This window comes from Loxodonta africana, chromosome 20 (genome assembly GCF_030014295.1).
Source record: "Loxodonta africana isolate mLoxAfr1 chromosome 20, mLoxAfr1.hap2, whole genome shotgun sequence".
In the NCBI taxonomy this organism is placed as follows: domain Eukaryota; kingdom Metazoa; phylum Chordata; class Mammalia; order Proboscidea; family Elephantidae; genus Loxodonta; species Loxodonta africana.
Window position 1 is genome coordinate 59,221,264 of NC_087361.1, and position 12,483 is coordinate 59,233,746.

General features: G+C 39.4%; 1 pseudogene; it reads right to left on the reverse strand.

The window, feature by feature from the left end:
- Positions 1-443: 443 nt before the first annotated feature.
- Positions 444-2,235, reverse strand: LOC135228285 (CCR4-NOT transcription complex subunit 11-like; annotated as a pseudogene).
- Between the last annotated feature and the right edge of the window lie 10,248 nt (positions 2,236-12,483).

Here is a 12,483-nt window from a genome sequence, read left to right on the forward strand (position 1 = left end):
TTACAGAAGCAGACTGCCACATCTCTCTCTTGTGGAGAGGATGGTGGGTTTGGCTGGTGGATTCCAGCCTCTGACTGTTTGGTTACCAACCAAGCACTTTAACCACTGTACCACAAGTGCTCCTTATATACACATATACACTTTTTTTTCATTAAAAATAAAGAACTTCAGTGTAAGGCACTGTTGTCCAAGAGTTAAATGAAGACTAAAAGTTCACACAATACCACCTTGCTCTAATGCTTCTCAAACATGTCCTTTACCCTACCACAGACATGAGGGTAATAATAGCACCCACTCGGCAAACTATTTGAAATAGTATTCCTCTCAAAGCACGAACTGGCGTTTTTCCTCAAAAAAAAAAAAAAATGACTATTTTATATTAACAACAATAATTACAGAAGAAGTGTCTTGAGAGGGGGAAAAAAAACAAACAAATAGAAAACTATAGCAGCTATTTCGGCCTAGAAGAAGTTTCCTAATACTTCCTGTGTTTTTTCAACAGTCCCAAGGAATACATTTACTCTGTTGTCTTGTAATCCTCATGATAAGAAGGGATAAATTTACAAGTGTGTCCTTGGTTCAGATGGTACTTAATGAGAAGTTAAGTGCTACCTGTACAACTGGGCTGAAGAATCAAATTTCTCTTGGTCCCTTGAGGAATCAAAACAATTGCCTAATGCCACATCAAGGACAGGATCACAAATTTTTAAGAATATCTTAATTTACTCTCATGAAATACATTAGCACTGAAACCTCATGAAAGCTGGATTCAGGAATTATCAGAAGTCTGCAACGTGACTTTTAAACAAAAACAGGCGCTTTGCTCTTTACGGCTCATCTGCTCTTTTGCAGTAATAGTTTTCTGGGATAACCGTTCCTCACACGGATAATTATCAACAAGACACCTAAAAGACACAGTTTTTTCAAGTTTTTACCAAAAATTCATCTCAAGGTAAAAAGTCATCCAGGAAAGTAAAACTTCAAGTTGATAAAGTATTGTTTATATGCACTACACCAAGCAATCCACACAGGGTTTTAACAGTTTTAAAAATTATACCACGGTATGGATGAACAATGAATGACGTAGTTTCGATGAGGTATTACTATTATTATTAGTCTCAGAAGGGGTTTCCCCAGTATGCAACGTCTTCAACAACCAGAAAAGGCCAGCAGCTTCTCATATCCTATGGGATTCAATACAGAACGCCTGTACTTCTATAAACAAGTCCTGTACATTAATAATTTTGTGACAGATCAAGGACTGGAGGAAGACACAGACGAGGTGCATCAAATGACCCTTAAATTGTTCACAAGTAGAGATGAAATTTGATATATAAAGGTGGATAAATTCGAGAGGTAGATCAACAGCTATAGTAAGCTGATTTACAACTTCCATTGAATGTAAGGACATGTCCATATTGACCAGGCCTGAAACATACTTGGTTATCGGGTTTGACTGTGTGTTAATTTCAGCAACATTTCTATAGTAACTAGAGAGTTGTCTTCCATGAGATCAGGAAGATTGGCTGGAATCAGGCCAATGTGATAAACAAGTCTTGCATTTTTTTCTAAGTCACCAAGGAATGTGCTTGTTGAGCAGATAAGGGGTGTTTGAAGGCTTTGGCCATTATTTGCTTCATCTCTACAGCAGTGCTATTCTTAACACACATTGATGTATCCCACTGAATTGCATGGTCAGTCTCTGTTGGATTTAGCCACGTCAACTCATCCTCACAAACGTGGAGTGGAGGTGTTAGACAAACGATGGCCAAAAATGGCTTTCAATAGATGGTTTTGGAACACTGACTAAAGCTTCTGTGTTTTGAGAGACAATCAAGCTGTCAAATCCAGAGTTGGAAGAATCGAGGTCTGGGTCACTGAGAATACTAGGGAAGCTAGCTTTACTCTGGGTTGGAGATCTGAATGACCCTCAGCTAAGGCTACCTGAAGCCCACTTATGTCCACAGACTGGCCCCTGTTTCCAACACCCATGAAAGCAATCTGGAGAGATGTCTTTTAGAAGAGTTCCCTTGGTGGTGCCAGCATCAGCTGGGAAAGAAAAAAACTTTTCTGTTGGAGTTATAGGAGGTAAAAATCCTGAGAGTGGTGGCCAGTCCAGCTGCTGGCCGCCACATGCAGGCTTCACAGGACAGAGTTTAGCAGGTGTTTGGAACTGGCAACAAAGGGGGTGGCAGCAAGCAAACTGAAGTTGTCAAGGATTTCATTTTACTTGGATCCACAATCAATACCCATAGAAGGAGCAGTCAAGAAATCAAAAGACACATTGCACTGGGCAAGTCTGCTGCAAAAGACCTCTTTAAAGTGTTGAAAACCAAATATGTCACTTTGAGGACTAAGGTGCGCCTGACCCAAGCCATGGTATTTTCAATCCCATCGTATACATATGAAAGCTACACGATGAATAAGGAAGACCAAAGAAGAATTGACACCTGTGAATTGTGGTATTGGTGAAGAATACTGAATACACCATGGACTGCCAATAGAATGAACAAATCTGTCTTGGGAGAAATACAATCAGAATGCTCCCCAGAAGCAAGGATGGCGATATACATACTTCAGATATGTTGTCAGGAGGGATCAGTCCCTGAAGAAGGACATCGCGCATGGCAAAGCACAGAGTCAGCAGAAAAGAGGAAGGCCCTCAACGAGGTAAACGGACAGTGCCTGCAGGAATGAGCTCAAGCGTAATAATGACTGTAACGATGGCCCAGGCCCGGGCAGTGTTTCATCCTCTCGTGCATAGTGTCACCATGAGTCAGAACTAGCTCGATGGCACCTAACAACAACATGCTGTCCTATACCCACTGCCATCAAGTCAATTCCAACTCAGCAACCCTATAGGACACAATAGACCTGCCCGATAGGCCGTCCAAGGAGTGGCTGGTGGATTTGAACTACCAACATTTTGGTTAGCAGCCAAACACTTAACCACTGAGCCACCAGGGCCCCCAAAACACAGTTGGCAGCAGTGGGATTCGAACCCATGACCCCACAGAGACCAGAGCCATAATCCAGTCCCGTAGACTGCTCAGCCACTATACTGCTCATTATACTTCCCTAGTTAAAAGGTAAGAGGCACTGGTGGTTCAGTGATCTTTCCATGGGGGTGATCCTGCTTTGATTCCCAGCCAACGCACCTTATGGGCAGCCACCACTTATCTGTTAGTGGAGGCTTGCATGTTGCTATGATGCTGAGCAGGCGTCCACAGAGCTTCCAGAGTAAGATGGACTAGGAGAAAGGACCTGGTTATCTACTTCTGAGAATCAGTTAATGAGAGCCTTGTGAATCAAAACTATCTGGTGTTCTTTTATGCACAGGGTAACCATGGGGTGGGGGGTCACTCCTCAGCAGCTAACAACAATAACAGCTAAGGGGTAGGGTGGTGTCTGGATCAGGCTGCATGCTGGAGTCCTCGACTTCTAATCTTTTAATGGCCAGACTGTCGATCTTGGATATGATTCTTCACCTCTCTAAGTCTTAGTTTCTTCTTGAGTAACATGGGAATTATAATAACCGCTTTCCCTAATTTATAGGTAGTTAGAAGATGTTTCCTGAAATGCCTTGAAAATTCTAAGAAGCTATACAAATGAGAGATAGTATTAAACATCTCACGATAAGGTAATTTAACATAATTTTCTATCTATAAGTTACTTAAATGTATTAATTCCAAACAGTGAATTAAAATATATTTAAATTAGCATATGCCCTGATGGTTCTAGCTCATAGCATACCCTCAACTGGACATTGTTGGAGAATCAGGTATTTATCAAGTGCAATTAACATCTCAACCACCCGTCTGTTCGTTTGTCATACTGTGGTAGTTAGCGTGTTGCTATGTATGAGGTTGGAAGCTATGCCAATCATATTTCAAATACCAGCAGGATCATACATGGTAGACAAGTTTCAGTGGCACTTCCAGACTAAGACAGACTTAAGAAGAAAGGCCTGGTGATCTATTTCTAAAAATCAGCCCATGAAAACACTATGGATCACAAAAGAATATTGTCCAATATAGTGCTATAAGATGAGCCGCCTAGGTTGGAAGGCATTCAGAACGACAATGAACTCGAACACATCAATGATGGTGAAGATGGTGCAGTACTGGGCAATGTTTTATTCTGTTCTATATGGGGTCACCTCAGTCACCTCAGACATAGCTGACTCAAGGCACCTAATAACAACAACATTTAACACCTCTCGCATCAAGTTTTCTTTCACTGATGTTAAGGAGCATGACCGTGCTTCTCCCTTAACAGAGACTGTCCTTAACAGTATGTATGATGTAGTCAGTGCCTAATCATATATTGAGTTTATATATTGAATTTACTTAGTGGTGGAGGTTTGTATTTCTAGGGCTTCATTTGGTCTCCTATCTGAGCGGCCTTCTTTTATGTCCCATTGTTCCAAATTATAAGAAACGCTGTTACCTACAGCTCCCAACCAGAGAAGGCTGCTGTGCAGGACCCTCACAAGGGGCTGTACCCAGAGATACGGTAAAAACAGGCTGGGATTGTAGGAGGTGACTTAAGTGTGGAAAACAGGTGGGTTTAGCTAGGTTATGCAGGCCACCCGGGGACTGGCCCACTTTAATAATTCTGTGGGATCCAGGGACATAGGGGCTGTTCCTAGGTGTTTGGTACTAGACCCAGAATAATTAAGTCAGGTGCATAGTACACAGGAGTGTGAGAATCCAATGAGGGTTGTGGTTGGAGAGTGGACTTAAACAGCTACTAAAGAAGGTGAACTGACTGGCTTCCAGCCAGGGGCTCTAAACTGAGTCAAGACAATATCTGTTTAAAAACTATACTAAAACTGTGGACCAGGCAATGCTTGCCCCTCCCCTAGCAGAACTACAATACTTTGTAGTTCTTCGGGGAAATAAATAAGTGGTAGGAATAAAAGGGAAATTTCTCAATACAAAAAAGGGCATCTACAAAAATCTCCACAGCTAACATGATACTCAGTGGACAAAGACTGAGAACATTCCCATTAAGTTCAGGAACAAGACAGAGATGCCTACTTTCTCCACTCGTATTTAACATCATTTTGGATGTCCTACCAGAGTAATTAGGTGAGACAGAAGAAATCAAACGTACCCAAGTAATGAAGGAAGAAGTAAAACTATCTCTTTTTGCAGATGACAAGTATATACATAGAAAACACCAAAGAATCTACCAAAAAAGCTATTAGTACTAAGAAATGAATTCAGCAAAGCAACAGTGTGCAAGATCAATACATAAAAATAAGCACAGTTTCTGTACATCAGCAATCTGCAAAAAGAAGAAATACTAAAATATTACTCTTTACAATGGCATCTAAAAAATAAAATACCTATGAGTAAATGCAGGTAAAATCCCTATTTACAAAAAAAGTATAAAACATTGCTAAAAGAAATCAAAGAAGACCTGAATAACTGAAGAACATTCCATGTTGGAAGACTTTATACAATTAAGATGTCAATACTACACAAAGCAATCTATTAATTCCATGCCATCCCCATCAAAATTGCAACAGCATCTTGACAGAAAAGAAAAAGGCAATTCTCCAATTTATATGGAAGGGCAAGGGATCCCAAATACTGAAAGGAACCTTGAAGAAGAATAAAGCAGAAGGGCTCAAACTCTCATACTTCAAAACATACTACAAAGCTACACTAATTTAAACATCCTGGTACTTATATAATAATAGACATATACCAGTGGGAGAAAACTGAGACTACAGGAATATATATATATCCATAGATACGTGGTCAACTGATTTTCAACACAAATTCTAAATTCATCCAATTGGGGAAGGAAAAGTCCCTTCAATCAGTAGTGCAGGAAAAATTGGATATCCACATGCAGAAGAATAAACTAGGAACCAGCCATTACATGATGTGCAAAAACCAATTGAAAATGGGTCAAGGACCTTAATTTGAAAACGAAATTCATAGAAGAAAATATAAGGACTAAGTATTTTTTGGTAGGTATCAGATATAATAATAAAAGGCATGAGCAACAAATGAAAAAAAAGACAAATGGGGCCTCATAAATATTAAATATTTCTGTTCATCAAAAGAATTTATCAAAAAAGTGAAAAGACAGCCTACATAGTGGGAGAAACAATTTGGGAAACTTATATCTGATAAGGAAACCCTGACGGCATAGTGGTTAAGTGCTCCGGCTGGTAAAAAAAGGGTTGGCAGTTCAAATCCACCAGCCACTCCTTGGAAACCCTATGGGGGAGTTCTACGTCGTCCTCTTGGGTCGCTATGAGTCGGCATCAACTTGACGGCACTGAGTTTGGTTTGGTTTTATATCTGATAAAGGCCTAATATACAAAATTTATAAAAACTTCTACAGAGGCAGAGCCAAGATGGCGGAACACACAGACACTTCCGGAGAGCCCTCTTTACAACAAAGACCTGAAAAAAAAAGTGAAAGGAGTATTATGACAAGCTAGGAGCCCTGAGCTTCAAAGACGAGCTTAGAAAATGAACTGAGGGGGAGTGGAAGAGACTGTTCAGAAGCTGAGAGGAGTTACCCAGACCTGAATCGCAGGAAGCCTTCAGGCACCATTCCTGGTCTGGCAGCGGCAGGCTGGTACTAGCGTTCGGCCACAGTTTCCTCAGGGAGAAGCAGCCAGCCACAAAGTCCACTCACACCTCCGGAACCTGAGAAGAATGGTGCTCTCGGCAAAAGCTAAGTACTTGTGTATATTTTGCCATGCCCCCCCCACCCCAAAACTGGCTTCAGCGGCTGAATTCCCGGGGCCTGAGATAGGCCCTGTTGCACCTAGAGCCATCCTCCCGACCTTGGAGAAGGAAAAAATTTGCAATTGGGGGAAAAGATAATTTGCCAGCTCCACTAAGTGGGGGAGCTCAGGACAGAAGCAGGTCCCATCCAGGCATAAATGGTCCATGGACTTTCAGCATCTTTCCCTTCTGCATGGACCTCTGTGGGCCTATTTCAGGAGAATAGGCCCTTGTTGGCAGACTCCAACTGTTTCAGCTGTGTGGTGGAGAGGTGGGTGTTTGATGTTTGACTTTGCTTTGCTTTGCCAGGGTCCTCATCTACCCACATCAGGGGCCTAAGGACTGGTAGCTCCACTCAGGTCACCCAGCCACCTGCGACACGGGTCCAAGGATAACTGGTACCTCCCAGTCCTTACAGCCAGAAACATTGAGTGCCCATGGTCCTTCTGCAGAACCCACCCACCTGCACACTCTAGGGAACAGGGACATGCTTTCCTCAGAGACGCTGGGGGGTTGGTTCTCAGCCCACTGCCTTGTTCAGAGCGTGATCCCCTGCTGCAATCAGTTACGGGTACATACACCAATCACCTCTGCCCCTCTAAGACTATAGGACAGAGCCTGTACCACACACATGATGATCAGCTGCCTGGACACCTGAGCTGAATTCATACAAGAGAAGTGAATGGACTCCTAGACTGATATACCTGATAACAGCTCTAGCCATCTGAGGACACGACATCAGAGATCCAAAGGCAAAAATAATCAAGCTAGCTCACTCCAGCAACCCATTTCAGTATCTCAAAACAAAACAAAGCCTAGAAGCTACGACACACTCAGAAAGCATAAACTAACATAATATCTCACGGATGGCTCGGAGACAACAGTAAATATCAAGTCACATAAAGAAACAGACCGTGATCACCTCAACCAGCTCTCAAAACCAAGAATCCAGGGATCTTCTAGATGAAAGTGCATTCCTGGAATTACGAGAGCCAGAATACAAAAGACATCAGGAAGGAAATGAGGCAATATGCAGAACAAGCCAAGAAACACATAATAAAGCAACTGGAGAAATTAGAAAAATTATTCGGGAACATAATGGAAAGTTTAATAAGCTGGAAAAATCCACAGGCAGGCAGCAATCAGAAATTCAGAAGATTAACAATAAAATTACAGAAGTAGACAACTCAATAGAAAGTCAGAGGAGCAGAATTGAGCAACTAGAAGCTGGAATTTCTGAACTTGAAGATAAATCACTTGGTACTAATATACCTGAAGAAAAACCAGATAAAAGAATTAAAAAAAAATGAAGAAACCTTAAGGATCACGTGGGACTCTATCAAGGGAAATAACCTACGAGTGACTAGAGTACCAGAACAGGGAGGGATAACAGAAAATACAGAGAGAATTGCTGAAGATTTGTTGGCAGAAAACTTCCCTGATATCGTGAAACATGAGACGATATCTATCCAAGACGCTCATCGAACTCCACATAAGGCAGATATTAAAAGAAAGTCACCAAGACATATTATAATCAAGCTTGCCAAAACCAAAGATAAAGAGAGAATTATAAGAGCAGCTAGGGATAAACAAAAAGTCACCTACAAAGGAGAGCCACAAAAAATAAGCTCTAACTACTTGGCAGAAGCCATGCAGGCAAGAAGGCAATGGGATGACATATTTTAAAAAATTAAGGAAACAAATTGCCTGCCAAGAATCATATATCCAGTAAAACTGTCTCTTACATATGAAGGTGAAATTAAGACACTTCCAGATAAACACAAGTTTAGGGAATTCGTAAAAACCCAAACAAAACTATAAGAAATACTAATGGAAGTTCTTTAGTTAGAAAATCAATAATATCTGGTATCACATCAAGGCTAGAACACCGGACAGAGCAAGTAGAAGTCAACTCAGACATGGAAATCCAAAAAAAAGCAAAGCAAGACTATTAAAAAAAAAAAATTCAAAACAAGCAACAGCAATGTTATTATATAAAGGAAGACAACATTAAAATAATAGGGAGGGACTAAGACATGTAATCATAAACCTTCCATATGGAGAGGAAGATACGGCGATGCAAAGAAATAAAAGTTAGATTTAAATTTAGAAAAGTAGGGGTAAAGAATAAGGGAATCATAAAGGAGACAAACTATCCTACTTATCAAAATAAAATACAAGAAAAAAATAGAGACTCAGCAGAAACAAAAGCAACAACAACAAATATGAGGAAAGGACAATTTATAAAGAAAATCTACTCAGCACATAAAATTAAGTGGGAAAAAGAAAGTGTCAAGAACACACAAAAAAGGACATCAAAATGATAGCACTAAATTCGTACTTATCCATAATTACCCTGAATGTAAATGGAATAAATGCACCAATAAAGAGACAGAGAGTGGCAGAGTGAATTAAAAAACAAGATCTGTCTATATGCTACATACAAGAGACACACCTTAGACTTAGAGACACAAACAAACGAAAACTCAAAGGATGGAAAAAAATATATCAAGCAAACAACAATCAAAAAAGAGCAGCAGTGGCAATGTTAATTTCTGACAAAATAGACTTTAAAGTTAAATTTATCGTAAAGGATAAGGAAGGACACTACATAACATTAAAGGGACAATACGCCAAGAAGATATAACCATATTAAATATTTATGCAACCAATGACAGGGCTGGAAAGTACATAAAACAAACTCTATCAGCTTTGAAAAGTGGGATAGACAGCTCCACAATAATAGTAGGAGACTTCAACACACGATTTTCAGTGAAAGGCAGGACATCCAGAAAGGAGCTCAATAAAGATACAGAAGATCTAAATGCCACAATCAACTAACTTGACCTCATTCATAGACATATACAGAACACTCCAACCAACAGCAACCAAGTATACTTTCTTTTCTAGCGCACGTGGAACATTCTCTAGAATAGACCACGTATTAGGTCATAAAGTAAGCCTGAGCAGAATCCAAAACACTGAAATATTACAAAGCATCTTCTCTGACCATAACGCCATAAAACTGAAAATCAATAAGAGAAAAGCATAAGAAAAAAATCAAACACTTGGAAACTGAACAATACCCTGCTCAAAAAAGACTGGATTATAAAAGATATTAAGGATGGAATAAAGAAATTCAGAGAATCCAATGAGAATGAAAACACTTCCTATCAGAACTTTTGGGACACAGGAAAAGCGGTGCAAAGATGACAATTTATATCAATAAATGCACACATACAAAAAAGAAGAAAGGGCCAGAATCAAAGAATTATCCCTACAACTTGAACAAATACAAAGAGAGCAACGAAAGAAACCCACAGGCACCAGAAGAATACAAATAATAAAAATTAGAGCAGAACTAAATGAAATAGAAAACAGAAAAACAATTGAAAGAATTAACAAGACCAAAAGCTGGTGTTTTGAAAAAATCAACAAAATTGATAAACCATTGGCCAAAATGACAAAAGAAACACAGGAGAGGAAACAAATAACCCAAATACAAAATGAGATGGACGATATTACAAAAGACCCAACTGAAATTAAAAGAATCATATCAGATTACTATGAAAAATTGTACTCTAACAAATTCAAAAACCTAGAAGAAATGGATGAATTCCTAGAAACACACTACCTACCTAAACTAACACAAACAGAGGTAGAACAACTAAACAGACCTATAACAAAAGAAGAGATTGAAAAGGTAATCAAAAAACTCCCAACAACAACAACAACAACAACAAAAAAACCCTGTCCCGGAAGGCTTCACTACACAGTTGTACCAAACTTTCAGAGAAGAGTTAACACCACTACTACTAAAGGTATTTCAGAGCATAGAAAACGATGAAATACTACCAAACTCATTCTATGAAGCCACCATATCCCTGATGCCAAAACCAGGTAAAGACACCACAAAAAAAGAAAATTACAGACCTACATCCCTCATGAACTTAGATGCAAAAATCCTCGCCAGTAGAATTCAACAACATATCAAAAAAATAATTCACCATGACCAAGTGGGATTCATCCCAGGTATGCAGGGATGGTTTTCAACATTAGAAAAAATAATTACTGTAATCCATCACATAAATAAAACAAAAGACAAGAGTCACATGATTTTAACAATTGATGCAGAAAAGGCATTTGACAAAGTTCAACACCCATTCATGACAAAAACTCTCAGCAAAATAGGAATAGAACGAAAATTCCTCAACATAATAAAGGGCATTTATACAAAGCCAACAGCCAACATCATCCTAAATGGAGAGAGCCTGAAAGCATTCCCTTTGAGATCGGGAACCAGACAAGGATGCCCTTTGTCACCACTCTTATTTAACATTGTGCTGGAAGTCCAAGCCAGAGCAATTAGGCTAGATGAAGAAATAAAGGGCATCCAGATTGGCAAGGAAGAAGTAAAATTATCTCTATTTGCAGACGACATGATCTTATACACAGAAAACCCCAAGGAATCCTCCAGAAAACTACTGAAAGTAATAGACGAGTTCAGCAGAGTATTGGGACACAAGATCAACATAAGAAAATCAGTTGAATTCCTCTACAACAAAAAAAGGAACATCGAAGAAGAAATCACCAAATCAATAGCATTTACAGTAGCCCCCAAGAAGATAAAATACTTAGGAATAAATCTTACCAGAGAGGTAAAAGACTTATGCAAAGAAAACTACAGTAAGCTTCTGCAAGAAACCAAAAGAGACCTACATGAGTGGAAAAACAAGCCTTGCTCATGGATAGGAAGACTTAACATTTTGAAAATGTCTATTCTACCAAAAACGATCTATACATTTAATGCACTTTCAATCTAAATTCTAACGACGTTCTTTAATGAGATGAAGAAACAAATCACCAACTTCATACAGAAGGGAAAGAGGCCCCGGAAGCATTACTGAAAAAGAAGAACAAAGTGAGAGGCCTTGCTCTACCTGATTTTAGAACCTATTATACTGCCACAGTAGTCAAAACGGCCTGGTACTGGTACAGCAAGAGATGCATAGACCAATGAACAGAATTGAGAATCCAGACATCAATCCATCCACATATGAGCAGTTGATATTTGACAAAGGCCCCAAAACACTTCAATGGGGAAAAGACAGTCTTTTTAACAAATGGTGCTGGCATAAATCATGCCTCACTCCATACACAAAAACAAGCTCAAAATGGATCAAAGACCTAAATATAAAATCTAAAACAATAAAGATCATGGAAGAAAAAATAGGGACAACGTTAGGAGCCCTAATACATGGCATAAACAGTATACAAAACATTACTAACAATGCAGAAGAAAAACTAAATAACTGGGAGCTCCTAAAAATCAAACACCTGTGCTCATCCAAAGACTTCCCCAAAAGGGTAAAAAGATTACCTACAGACTGGGAAAAATATTTTAGCTATGATATTTCCAAGCAGCACCTGATCTCTAAAATCTACACAACACTGCAAAAATTCAACTGCAAAAAAACAAATAAACCACTTTAAAAAAGTGACAAAAAATATGAACAGACACTTCACTGAAAAACACATTCAGGTAGCTAACAGATACATGAGGAAATGCTCACGATCATTAGCCGTTAGAGAAATGCAAATGAAAACTACAATGAGATTCCATCTCACTCCAACAGGACTGGCATTAATCCAAAAAACAGAAAACAATAAATGTTGGAAAGGCTGTTGAGAGCCTGGAAAAATTATGCACTACTGGTGGGAACAT